Below are 14,836 nucleotides of genomic sequence, written 5' to 3'. Positions count from 1 at the left end.
TCTCAAGTGCACATGGAACTTTCTCCAGAATAGACCACATACTGGGTCACAAATTGGGTCTGAACCGATACCAAAAGATTGGGATCGTCCCCTGCATATTCTCAGACCATAATGCCTTGAAATTAGAACTAAATCACAACAAGAAGTTTGGAAGGACCTCAAACACGTGGAGGTTAAGGACCATCCTGCTAAAAGTTGAAAGGGTCAACCAGGAAATTAAGGAAGAATTAAAATATTCATGGAAACTAATGAGAATGAAGATACAACCGTTCAAAATCTTTGGGATGCAGCAAAAGCAGTCCTAAGGGGGAAATACATCGCAATACAAGCATCCATTCAAACACTGGAAAGAACTCAAATACAAAAGCTAAGCTTACACATAAAGGAGCTAGAGAAAAAACAGCAAATAGATCCTACACCCAGCAGAAGAAGAGAGTTTATAAAGATTCGAGCAGAACTCAACGAAATCAAGACCAGAAGAACTGTGGAACAGATCAACAGAACCAGGAGTTGGTTCTTTGAAAGAATTAATAAGATAGATAAACCATTAGCCAACCTTATTAAAAAGAAGAGAGGAAAGACTCAAATTAATAAAATCATGAATGAGAAAGGAGAGATCACTACCAACACCAAGGAAATACAAACGATTTTAAAAACATATTATGAACAGCTGTACGCCACTAAATTAGGCAATCTAGAAGAAATGGACGCATTCCTGGAAAGCCACAAACTACCAAAACTGGAACAGGAAGAAATAGAGAACCTGAACAGGCCAATAACCAGGGAGGAAATTAAAGCAGTCATCAAAAACCTCCCAAGACACAAGAGTCCAGGGCCAGATGGCTTCCCAGGGGAATTCTATCAAACTTTTAAAGAAGAAACCATACCTATTCTCCTAAAGCTGTTTGGAAAGATAGAAAGAGATGGAGTACTTCCAAATTCGTTCTATGAGGCCAGCATCACCTTAATCCCAAAACCAGACAAAGACCCCACCAAAAAGGAGAATTACAGACCAATATCCCTGATGACCATGGATGCAAAAATTCTCAACAAGATACTAGCCAATCAGATCCAACAGTACATTAAGAAAATTATGCACCATGACCAAGTGGGATTTATCCCCGGGACACAAGGCTGGTTCAACACTCGTAAAACAATCAATGTGATTCATCATATCAGCAAGAGAAAAACCAAGAAACATATGACCCTCTCATTAGATGCAGAGAAAGCATTTGACAAAATAGAGCATCCATTCCTGATCAAAACTCTTCAGAGTGTAGGGATAGAGGGAACATTCCTCAACATCTTAAAAGCCATCTATGAAAAGCCCACAGCAAATATCATTCTCAAAGGGGAAGCACTGGGAGCCTTTCCCCTAAGATCAGGAACAATACAGGGATGTCCACTCTCACCACTGCTATTCAACATAGTACTGGAAGTCCTAGTCTCAGCAATCAGACAACAAATAGACATTAAAGGCATTCAAATCGGCAAAGAAGTCAAACTCTCCCTCTTCACCAATGACATGATACTCTACATAGAAAACCCAAAAGCCTCCACCCCAAGATTGCTAGAACTCATACAGCAATTTGGTAGCGTGGCAGGAAACAAAATCAATGCCCAGAAGTCAGTGGCATTTCTATACACTAAAAATGAGACTGAAGAAAGAGAAATTAAGGAGTCAATCCCATTTACAATTGCACCGAAAAGCATAAGATACCTAGGAATAAACCTAACCAAAGAGGTAAAGGATCTATACCCTAAAAACTATAGAACACTTTTGAGAGAAATTGAGGAAGACACAAAGAGATGGAAAAATATTCCATGCTCATGCATTGGCAGAATTAATATTGTGAAAATGTCAATGTTACCCAGGGCAATATACACGTTTAATGCAATCCCTATCAAATACCACGGACTTTCTTCAGAGAGTTAGAACAAATTATTTCAAGATTTGTGTGGAATCAGAAAAGACCCCGAATAGCCAGGGGAATTTTAAAAAAGAAAACCATAGCTGGGGGCATCACAATGCCAGATTTCAGGTTGTACTACAAAGCTGTGGTCATCAAGACAGTGTGGTACTGGCACAAAAACAGACACATAGTTCAGTGGAACAGAATAGTGAACCCAGAAGTGGACCCTGAACTTTATGGTCAACTAATATTCGATAAAGGAGGAAAGACTATCCACTGGAAGAAAGACAGTCTCTTCAATAGATGGTGCTGGGAAAATTGGACATCCACATGCAGAAGAATGAAACTAGACCACTCCCTCTCACCATACACAAAGATAAACTCAAAATGGATGAAAGATCTAAATGTGAGACAAGATTCCATCAAAATCCTAGAGAAGAACACAGGCAACACCCTTTTGGAACTCGGCCACAGTAACTTCTTGCAAGATCCATCCATGAAGGCAAAAGAAACAAAAGCAAAAATGAACTATTGGGACTTCATCAGGATAAGAAGCTTTTGACAGCAAAGAATACAGTCAACAAAACTAAAAGACAACCTATAGAATGGGAGAAGATAGTTGCAAATGACATATCAGATAAAGGGCTAGTTTCCAAGATCTATAAAGAACTTCTTAAACTCAACACCAAAGAGACAAACAATCCAATCATGAAATGGGCAAAAGACATGAAGAGAAATCTCACAGAGGAAGACATAGACATGGCCAACATGCATATGAGAAAATGCTCTGCATCACTTGCCATCAGGGAAATACAAATCAAAACTACAATGAGATACCACCTCACACCAGTGAGAATGGGGAACATTAACAAGGCAGGAAACCACAAATGTTGGAGAGGATGCGGAGAAAGGGGAACCCTCTTACACTGTTGGTGGGAATGTGAACTGGTGCAGGCACTCTGGAAAACTGGTGGAGGTTCCTCAAAGAGTTAAAATAGACCTGCCCTACGACCCAGCAATTGCACTGCTGGGGATTTACCCCAAAGATACAGATGCAATGAAACGCCGGGACACCTGCACCACAATGTTTCTAGCAGCAATGGCCACGATAGCCAAACTGTGGAAGGAACCTCGGTGTCCATCGAAAGATGAATCGATAAAGAAGCTGTGGTTTATGTATACAATGGAATATCACTCAGCCATTAGAAATGACAAATACCCACCATTTGCTTCGACGTGGATGGAACTGGAGGGTATTATGCTGAGTGAAGTAAGTCAATCGGAGAAGGACAAACAGTGTATGTTCTCATTCATTTGGGGAATATAAATAATAGTGAAAGGGAATAGAAGGGAAGGGAGAAGAAATGTGTGGGAAATATCAGAAAGGGAGACGGAACATAAAGACTCCTAACTCTGGGAAAGGAACTAGGGGTGGTGGAAGGGGAGGTGGGCGGGGGGGTGGGGGTGACTGGGTGGCGGGCACTGAGGGGGGCACTTGACGGGATGAGCACTGGGTGTTATTCTGTATGTTGGCAAATTGAACACCAATAAAAAATAAATTTATTATTAGAAAAATAAAAATAAAATAAATAAAAAGTCAATTCCCCTTCTTAGGTATTTCTGAGAAGCAAAATCACAAGACAAAATGCGGCCTGAAGATTGGAGAGACAGTCGAGTGGATACAGAGAAACAAATTTACCAGAGCAGAGATGACAAGCAGAAGCTTCTCCTGGAACTAGTGCTGAGGTAGGAAAATCTAAACTGTATTGCACAAATTGCTGGAGACTCCATGTGGGCAAATTGGCGAGCCAAAAATTCTACAGGAACCCAAATGGGGAGACCTCTATGATTCTGTGTGCTTCAGCTCCATTAATCCTACCAGGTCTTCACAATTAATATTGGAGAAAAATTCCATTGAACTTCCAGCAGGCAGAAAGGAAAACGAAGTACTTTGAAACATGCCAGAGCACCTATTCTTCACCAGGTCTGCTATCAGGAAAGAGTAGTCAACAAGACCCTAACCTACTAGGATTTTATCAGAGTCTAACCTACCCGAGGGAAGGGGAATACCCAACAGCAGCCAACTCTCATCATTCTGTCCCACCTAAGAGGCATTAAAACAACTGGGAAGCACTTGAGAGGTTCACAGTCTATAGACACAGGCCCATCAAAAGATTGAGATCTAATTATTGGACTATAAAATGCTTTCCCTCCCCTCACACCTTACCACTCCATTACTAAAGGACTACTTGCTTATTACTATTCCTTTTACCCAGTACATCATGCCCGACTTTTAACAAAAAATGCGAAGACATTCTAATGGCAAAAACACAGTATGAAAAGATAGAATAAGCATCAAAACCATAGTTATGGCAGAAATATTGGAATTATCAAACCGGTAATTTTTAAAACTATGATTATTATCCTAGGTGTTTTAATGGATGAAGTACACAGATAATGAAACAGAGAGATGGAAATTCTAAGAAAAATAAAAAAGAAATGCTAGAAATCAAAAACACTGTTACAAAAATGAAGTATGGGGCAGCCCAAGTGGCACCCAGGTGGCATGGTGTTTAGCGTGGCCTTCGGCCCAGGGCATGATCCTGGAGACCCAGAATCGAGTCCCGTCTCAGGCTCCCTGCATGGAGCTTGCTTCTCCCTCTGCCTGTGTCTCTGCCTCTCTCTCTCTCTCTCTCTCTCTCTGTGTGTGTGTGTGTGTGTGTGTGTGTCTCATGAATAAATAAATAAATAAAGTATGCATTTGATGGGCTTATGAGTAGTCTAGGAATGATGAGGAAAAAATCGCTTAGCATGAGGCTATGAAAATAAAAACTTCCAAAATTGAAAAGCCAGGAGAAAAAAGACTGGAAAAAATAGAACAGATTATTCAGGAACATTGGGATAGCTACAAAGAGTGTAACATATGCTTAATAGCAATACCAAAGGAAAAGAAAACAGAAAGGAAGAAATTAAATATCTGAAGGGATAATGACTGAGATTTTTCCAAAATTAATGTCAGATGTAAAACCACAGACCCAGGAATGTCAGGGAACACTAAATAGAATAAGTGGGAAAAACACAAAACACAACCCAACACTAAAGCATATTATTATACTCAAACTTGAGAAAATCAAAGATAAAGAAAAAATCTTGAAAGAAGTCCGAGGAAAAAACACCTTAATTATTGAATAGCAAAGATAAGAATAATTTGACTCCTCAGACATCATGCAAGCAAGAAAAGAATGGAGTGAAATATTTAAAGTATTGAGAGAAGAAAATCCTCAACCTAAAATGAGGAATTAACCCTCAAGTGAAGGAGAAATGCTTTCTCAGAAAAACAAATATTGATGGATTTGTTGCAAGTAGACCTACCTTGCAAGAAACATTAGAAGTTCTTCAGAGAGAAAGAAAATTTTTTCAGTGGGTTAAGTGTCTGATTTCTGCTCAGGTCATGATCTCATGGTCCTGGGGTAGAGCCCCAGATCAAGTCTAATGTCAAGCCTCCCATTGGGCTCTGCACTCAGCATGGAGTCTGCTTCTTTCTCTCCCTCTACCCCTCCTTCCACTTGTACTCTTTCTCTCTCTATCATATGAATAAATAAATTTTTAAAAAAGGAAAATGATTTGGTCAGAACTTTGGATCCACATAAAGAAAAGAAGTATATCAAAGAATGTATTAATGAAGGTAAAATAAAAACTTCAATTTTTTCATTTTTTATTGTTCTAAATATGTTTTAAAATAACAATAACAGTCTATTTGCTATATATAGATATATGCTATCTATCTATATGCTTATGTATTAATTAGTGAAATGAATGATAAGAATGGCACAAAGGACAGAAGAGAGGAATTAGGTATATTGCATTATCATAAGTTACCTGTATAACCCATGAGGCAGTATAGTGTTATTTGAAAGTAGACTTGGGTTAGTTGTAAATATATATTGCAAACCCTAAGATAGCCCCTTAAAAAGTAAAAAAAAAAAAAAAAAAAAAGAAAGAAAAAGAAAAAAAGAAAAATATAATTGACAAACTAAGAAAGGAGAGAAAATGGAATCATATAAAATGACCAATTAAAATCACAAATGACTGAAAAAGTGTGGAAGACAAAAAATACAAAGAACAAGAACAAGAAATAGAAAAGAGCAACAAATATGGGAGATATTGGCCCAAATGTCAATAATTACTTTAAACATCAATGGTTCCAATTAAAAGGCAGAGATGATCAGAGCAGATCAAAAAGCAAGACCCAACTACATGTTGTCTGTAAGAAATCCACTCTAGATGTACCTGCGTGACTCAGTTGGTTAAGCATCCAACTTTTGATTTCGGTTCAGGTCATGGACTCAGGGTTGTGGGATAGACCCCCACACTGAGCTCTGCACCCAGTGAGGAGTCTGCCTGAGATTCTATCTCTCCCCCTCCCTCTGCCCCCTCCATGCTCATGTTCCCTCTTTCTCTTGCTTTCTAAAATAAATAAATCTTTTTTTAAATGAAAGAAACCCACTTTAAATATAAAGACACATATAGATTACAAGTAAAAGGATGAAGAAAGATATATCAGGCTAACATTAATCAAAAGAAAGTGGGAATAGCTATATTAAATTTGGAACAAACATTATAGAGCAGAAAGTTACAGGGATAGAGATAATGATAAAGGGATCCATACTTCAAGAAGGTGTAATAATCCTTAATTGTATATAATTATCCTTAATTGTATATACCTAATAACAGAGTATTAAACTCTATGAAGCAAAAACTGAAAGGAGAAATAGATGGCCCCGCCATTATAGTTGGAGATTTTAACACTCCTCTATCAGAAATAGACATAACCAGCCCGTAGAAAACCAATAAGGATATAGTTAAACTCAACAGCACATCAATCAACTGGATGTAATTGATGTCCATAGATGATTTTATTCAGCAATAGCAGATTATATATTATTCTCAAGATCACCTGGATCATTTACCAAATCAGACCACATTCTGGGCCATGAAACACACCATAACAGTTTAAAATAATAGAAATCATGCAACGTCTGCCCTCAGGCCACAATGAAATTAACCTAGAAATTAATAACAGCTAGGAAAATCTCAAAATATTTACAGATTGAACAAAATATTCTTCAATAACACATGGGTTAAAGAAGAAATCCTAAGGGAAATTTAAAAACATTTTCAACCAAATAAAAATGAAAATATAACACCAAAATTCACAGAATGCAGTAAAAGCTGTGCTTAGAGGAAAATTTATAGCATTGAATGTACAAAACAGAAAAGAAGATGGTAAAATCAATAATCGAAGTCTCCACCTTAGAAAACTAGAAAAAGAAGAGCAAATTAAATCTGAAGGAAGAAGAAAATAATAAAAATTTGAGCAGAAATCAAAGAACTTAAAAATAAGAAAGGAAGAGATAAAATTAACAAAACTAAAGCCTTTTCTTTGAAAACATCAATAAAATTGATAAGCCTTTAGGCTAAGAAACAGATAAAAGACACATATTACCAGTGACAGAAATAAAAGTGGGAACATCACAGATCCTAGGTGTTAGAGTAGGCAACTAGTTAGGTTTTAACAGGATGCCTGGAGACTAGAAAAGGGGGAGTCATGGCCAGCCCAGCTATAAGAAAGTCAGAGGCCTACCCTCTAATAGTGAATAGTAATAGTAATTATTCCTTTAATAAACCTTCCTAGTTACACCACTCAACTGCTGTGTCTGGTTTGTTCTTGAGTTCTTTCTTATAATGAGACTAAAAGCCTCTGACAACATCTTTGGATTGAGCTGGGTTGAGGCCTCAGGGCCTGGGGTCTTCCTAGTCCACCTAGCAACACATAGGTATTAAAGGAATATTATGAACAACTTTATGTCCACAAATTTGATAACCTAGATGAAATTAAGCAATTCTTTGAAGGACGCAATCTGCAAATTCACACAAGAAGAAAAGACAATATGAATAGATCTGTATCTATTAAAGAAAATGAATCATTAATTAATGACCTTTCAAAACAGAAAACACCAGGTCCGGATGAGTTCACTGATGAATTCTATCAAACATGTAAGGAAGAAATTATACTAGTAGTCTGCAATATTTTTCAAAATATAGAAAGCAAACAAAGAAAAAAAAAAGAGACAAACCAAAACTCAGACTCTTTAAATATAGAGAACAAACTGATGGTTACCAGGGGAGGTGCATTGGGTTGGGAGTGTGTGTGTGAAATAGGTGATGGGGATTAAGAATACATTAATGAAAAAAAAAAAAAAGAATACATGAATGATACAGACTCTAAGTAACTAGAAATGAGGGGAACTTCCTCAACTTGATAACGAACATCTACCAAAAACCTGTAGCTAGTGGCCTAAAACTCAAAGATCAGGAAAAAGGCAAGGATATTGCCTCATTGTTTTTCAGCATTGTATTGGAGGTGCTAGCTAATGCAAGCTACATAAAGGAATTAAGAAGTATATCGGGAATAAAGAAATAAAAATATCATTGTTCACAAATGACATGATTGTCTACATACAAAATCTTAAAATATCAACAAAAAAGTTCCTGGAATTAGTTAAGGATTATAATTATAAATAATTATCCTACAAAGTTGTAGGATATAACAGTAGTTAATATACAAATGTTGATCACTTTCCTAAATACCAGCAATGAACAAATGGAATTTGAAATTAAAAGAACATTATCATTTATATTAGCACCTCCCCAAAATGAAATACTTAGGTATAAATTTAACATAACATGTACAAGATCTATTGTGAAATCCCTGTACCTTCTACTCAATTTTGCCATGAACCTAAAACTACTGTAAAAAATGAAGTTTATTAAATAATAAATAAATAAAGCTTATTATTTTTTAAGTAAAATCATAACTATCCCACAATCTATAAAATGGCCAAGTTCACTGTGTCATGTTCAAAGTGAGTTCCTCAATCAGAACAATTATTGTAAGTAATTGGAATTTGTCTAGATTCATTATATTGTAAATACAAATTATTTTGAGTTTACGATGCTAAAAAGATTGACTCTTATTAATGTGTCATGAGTAAGAATATGAAGTCAGTGTTTCTCACAAAACCTCGTGTTTGTGAGAGTCTGGGAACTCTGAAGATGCAGGAGATCCAGTCCCCAAAAACAATTCTGTGCTTAAACAAACATACTGTCACCTATTTCAAGTCTAAAGAATAGAACTATCTGCTAACAAACATGGATACCTGTCAACTTTATTGTTCACGCCATATTGTTGTTTCTGTTACTGTTACTGCTACTATGGTTGCTGAACAGATACAATTTTACAATTAAAGTGCAACATGGAGGCATACCTTGGTTTGTACTAGAGCTGGGTCCAATTTAGTCCATGTGGACATGCTTGGTGTGTCTCATACCTTCTGTCTCTCTCATACTTTGTATCTATACGTTCAAAGGAAAGAGAAAATTAATCATCTATTTCTAATTAAAATATAAAATTTTTCTATCTGAAATACCTAGATTACTGCTTCACATTTCAACTCATATTTTACAAAGAATGGAAAACTTTCATCTATTAGTAGAGTAACCAACTCTAGCAATCCTTCCATGAAGATTCAGAGGCCATATTAAAATAATACATATTGTGAGGCAAGGATAATAGCTTTGTACATCTAGCCACTAGCATAATACTCAATAAATGCTGTTGATGTCCTTTAAATTCAAAGGATGTCACAAATAATTAGTTTTCTGTCAGTTTCTCCAAGTAAATCTTGGCCTAGTCAGTGCCACCCCCCATAGCTCTGAGCTTCTCTTTCTGGAGAGAACTGTTAGCAGTGAAGAACACAAATAGTCTGGGTCCAAGTGATCTGTGAGGAGAAAACATTCTTCAAAAGTTACTAGCAGATATTCTCAATGCTGTGAAAAAAAACAAAAAAAAAAAACAAAAAAACCTGCAATCTGACAGGTTCAGGAGGCCTCTAACTATGCTGAAAACTCACTCTGCATAGGTGTCTTACTTCATGGAGCCATCACTCCAACAAGACCCCATAATCTCCTATTTTTGGCCACTTGCCAAAATGCAAGATACTCTGGTCAGTCATTTTCTTACATATTATCATCTCCAAACTATGTTTCTCCCAACCTCCTCTGCCCTCCAACTTCTGCTGATCTTCCTTTGCATTGTACTATAATATTCTCTGGACCTTTTATTTCATTGTAAGTAAAGTATCTTATATCCTCAGCCTCTTGTCTCTTTGTCCCTTCATTTACTGAGTTAATGAATTCTAGATACATCACACCATTCTTTTCCCTTTAAGTCACCTATGAATCCAATAATCAGAACCATCACAGACTACCTCCTCCTCCCACCCACCCACACACAGTCATTTCTTTTGTAAGGACTTTGGCAGTGGCTCAAGTTTTTATTTTTATCCCATTATCTACCATCATTATCACAGGGCATCAATGTCCATATGGAGGAGTTACATTTTCTTTCCGTTAAAATGTAGATCATGAAGACCTTAACTCTTGTTTCAAAAGGAAGACACCAGATAAACTAAAAGTATGTCACTAATAATTGGTGGCTCCAAAGTAATCTAAATAAACCAAGTTTCAGAGAGGAGCAAGCCCTTCATAGATTAGCAGAGCTCAGCTGCCTCCATATTTGGAGCTGGTCACTGCCTCATCTGGGCATGAGCAGAGATCAGGGCCTGCCATAAGTAGACTTTCCTGGGATGAGAGGAAGCAAGCCAAACTTTTAAAAAACAATTGGAGCTAGCATGACAGATTAAATTCTGGAAGAGTCCCAGATGCAAAATGAATCTATTAACCAAACAATTCCACCCAGCAGGAATATTGTTGAATAAATTGTCTTTGGAGTGGAACTGGAAAGTAGAAAGCAATTTTATAGTGTTATTCAGTGCTTAAGTTCCAGGGCACTGCTGCTATTGAATTTAGAGGTAAACTGAAGCTAACTAAAGCTGGAACTGAACTTCCTGCCAGCCCAAATCCTGATAATATCAGCAAGATAAGTCTCTCTATGATGGCAAGGGTAATTAAGCTGAAGGGCAAAGAGAGATCCCTATAATCTCATTTGAAACCACAGAATAACTGAAATTGAATAAAGCTGTGGCTTAATCCCCAGCTCAGCTTGATTCGGGGTGGGATCCTCTTACCCTGTCTTACAGAGGAGTTGGAATCAATACTTTATCTGAGAAAAATAAGCCAAAAAAAAAATCTAGTTTAATCTCTACTGCTTTTTTATTTTTAAAAAAATGTCCAGCATACACATACAATTTAAGGATTGGGAAAAAGCAGAAAATTGACTAATAATCAAGAGGAAAAAGTCAACAGATGCAGGTTGACAACTGCTCCAGCTTTTGGAATTAGCCAGTAAGAATTCCAGAAAACAATTATCATAAAAATGTTAAAGAATTTAGAGGAAAATATGGGTAGAATGAATGAACAGATAGGGAATTTCATCAGAGAATTTGGAGTTCTAAAATTTCACATAAAAATTCTATACTGAAAGATCAAATATTTGAGATGAAGAATTTAGTGGATGAGCTAATAGACTGACACAGCAGAAGAAAAGAATCTGTGAGCTAAAAAACAAATGCACTGAAAATACCCAAATTGAAACATTAAAAAATGAAAAAACTGAACAGAGTATAGAAGACCTCTAGGATAATTCTGTAATATATGTAATTAGAATTCCTGGAAAAGGGTAAAGAGAATGAGAAAGAATAAATATTATCCAAAAAGATTTCAAAACTTATAAGTGACCCCTCAGATCCAAGAAGATTCACAAAACTCAAGCAGAATTTAAACATTAGGTATATCATAATCAAAGTTTCTGAAACTCAAAGAATAAACAATTAACCCTTGAACAACATGGAGGTTGGAGGCACTGACTCCCCAACCCCCATGTAGTCAAAAATTCTTGTGTAATTTTTGACTCCCCAAAAGCTTAACTGTTGACCAGAAACCTTACCAATAGCACAATACATATTTTGTATATTACTTGTATTATATACTTTACTTTTACAATAAGGTAAGCTAAAGGAAAAAATGTTGTTAAGAAAATTGTAAGGAAAACAAAATACATTTATAGTACTATACTACATTTATTTTTAAAAATCCATGTATAAATGGACCTCACAGTTCTAAACTGTGTTGTTCAAAGGTCAACTGTGTAAGACAATGGAATTACATCTTTAATGTGCTTAAAGAAAAATATTAGCAATTTATAATTCTTTTTGATATATAATTATATTATATACTTATAATATACCTATACAAAATTATATTATGCATATTATCTATATAATTATAATTCTTATAATTTCTTATAGGCAACTTCTTCAAGGGATGATTTACATGTACTGCATTTATCTCATACAGCTTATCTGTCCACCCCATAGCAATATGTGACACCTTCCCACACCACACCATTTGAACTACTCTGACACAGATCAGAAATTACATACTGTCAAATTGAATTGATATTTTACAATGTCATCTGAGCCTTTCAACAGCATTTAACCTTGTTGACCACTCTTTCCTGGGAATTATTTCTTCTTTGGCTCTCCCTTTCTGGCTCTCTTGTATTTCTGATTTTTTTTTTCAGTTTCCTTTATAATATTTACTTTCCTTTACATGTTCTTTTTTCCCATTTTACATAAGTGTCTGGGAGTATGCTACCAGCTCTAAGATTCTAAGATTTTAAATGGATTGGTAATAAAAGATAATGCATCATTTGTCTATATGTGAGTGTTTCAAAATAGTAATGACTTTATTATTAGAAAATAAAAGTGACTATTTGAACTGCAATTAATGCCATTAATCAAGTAAATCACAGGGGATACTGACAACTCAAAAGGATGATTCTCTAAATTCTGAGAAAAAATTTTTTGAGTCTCTAATTTTTGAGAAAAAAAATTTTTTCACATTTTTGCCCTTAAGTCAGTAGCTATGTTAACAAAAATCCTAGTTCTATTTAAATTAAATTATTTTTTCCTATTGCCAGTTAGATGCCAGTTGCTATCTTTTAGGACACCATGAGATTGACATTCCTTAAAATTTATTTTCTTTTATTTTCTTGTTCTGACTTAAAATATAAAATATTAAGAATAATCTCCATATCCTCTGGAACCGATAAAGATATTCATTCTAATTTATTATTTTGCTACTTGCCTTATACCACTTTTACTGTTATATCTACATTTGTTATGTAGGAATGTATTTTTTTATTTACCTATTGCCATAGTAATGCCGTGTAACAATCATAAAACATCAGTACTTACAATAATAAATATTTATCTTTTGCTCACAAGTCTATAAGTTGCTGGGTGATTTTGCTGGGTCACTCAAAAGTCTGTATTCCACAAGTGGGTTGACTGGGGCTGGCTATTTTAGATGGTCTCAGGTGGGGAAAACTGCGCTCTCCTCCACGTATTTTCTCATTTCCAATGGGCTATCCCAGGCTTGCTCTCATTGCAGTGACAGGATACCAGGAAACCTAGCAAAAATGGGCCAGGATTCTGGGGGCCTATGCTCTGGAGTGGCACATAGTCACATCAGCTACATTCTGTTGGCCAGAATGAGTCACAAAGCAGATCAGATTTAGAATGGGAAGACACAGTTAGTTCATTCTTCACTGGGAGTGGCTGCAAGATCATATTGCCAAGGATATGGATACAGGGACGGTTGAAAATTTGGGGTTATTTATGCAATCAATTTATCAAAGTAGTCAATTTTATTTTTACTATGACATGGTTTACACAGATATCCACTGAATGTTGTTACTTGTAAATTTATTCTGTTACATTGTTTGTCATACAGACACATCATATTCACACATACATTAAAAGATATATCTATGTGTGTCTGTGCTGTGTACAAATTTCACACACATACATACACACACATACGTTAGTATCTAAAGTTTTACTTTTTTATGTAAGTGGTAGACTATTGTTATTACTGCATTCTAAGAACTTATAATTTTGTATTAGACTCAGTTACACTATATTTCCTTGAACAAATGTTTTCCCTAAGGAATTTTAAATCATTTTCAATGCATGTATGATTTAAATTTTTTAAATTTTTCTGAAAAATTAGAATGTAGTTTTAAATGTATTCAGAAAAAAATATTAACACGTATCTTTTATAAGTGTATAGTCATATGCAGAAGTGAATAGTTTCTTCTTCCCTCTTTTAACTTGAAAAAACTTGCCTTGGGACGCTTGGGTGGCTCAGCAGTTAAAGTGCCTGCCTTCAGCTCAGGGCATGATCCTGGAGACCCAGGATGGAGTCCCACGTTAGGCTCCCTCCATGGAGCCTGTTTCTCCCTCTGCTTGTGTCTCTGCCTCTCTCTCTCTGTTCTCTAATGAATAAATAAATAAAATCTTTAATAAAAAAAGAAAAGAAGAAAAGAAAAGAAAAGAAAAAAAAGAAAAAACTTGCCTTTGCTTGCTCTCTACTTGTATGATGTGAGCTTGCTGCTGTTTAAATGTCATAATGTTGGACATTAAGAAAACACGAGAAAGATCATTGGAATCATGATGTTAGAATTCCCCAGCCCCAGCTTTACACTCTTTGAGTCTGTGGTCAGATACTGTGTGCTACAACTGCCAAAGGGTAGGATTCCCAGATGAGACTTTTAAGAAAAATATCTCTGAAATGGGTGCAAAAGAATATCTATAAACTCACTCCCTGCCTCATCACTTGTTATGTAGGTGGAGGGTGCCAACCTGGAAACAGGTGATCAAATATTAACAAGGATGTAACCAATATAAACATTTATGAAAAGTTTTGTAGATGAGCCAGGGCCTCCCATCCCCTATTCTCTGGGGCTAATACCTATTAGGGCATTATTAGACCAATAAATTCTCCTAAGACTCAGCAAAGACTGCACCCCAATCAATAAGAGGCCCTAATTGCTAACT

The 14,836-nt window shown here is 35.9% G+C and overlaps 1 long non-coding RNA gene across 16 annotated transcripts in view; it reads right to left on the bottom strand.

The window, feature by feature from the left end:
- The window catches only part of LOC140633163 (uncharacterized), a 241,411-nt gene extending 227,927 nt beyond the window's left edge, over positions 1–13,484 (bottom strand). For all 16 annotated transcript variants that reach the window (XR_012030770.1, XR_012030772.1, XR_012030769.1 and 13 more), the window contains exons 1-2: positions 13,193–13,484; positions 9,242–9,329 (exon numbers count right to left, since the gene is read on the bottom strand). This is a non-coding gene — a long non-coding RNA (uncharacterized lncRNA). The remainder of the gene's footprint in view (positions 1–9,241; positions 9,330–13,192) is intronic.
- Between the last annotated feature and the right edge of the window lie 1,352 nt (positions 13,485–14,836).

This window comes from Canis lupus, chromosome 5 (assembly GCF_048164855.1).
Source record: "Canis lupus baileyi chromosome 5, mCanLup2.hap1, whole genome shotgun sequence".
Lineage (NCBI taxonomy): Eukaryota > Metazoa > Chordata > Mammalia > Carnivora > Canidae > Canis > Canis lupus.
Note: the sequence above shows the minus strand (reverse complement) of the source record. Positions and strands in the feature narration are given on the sequence as shown.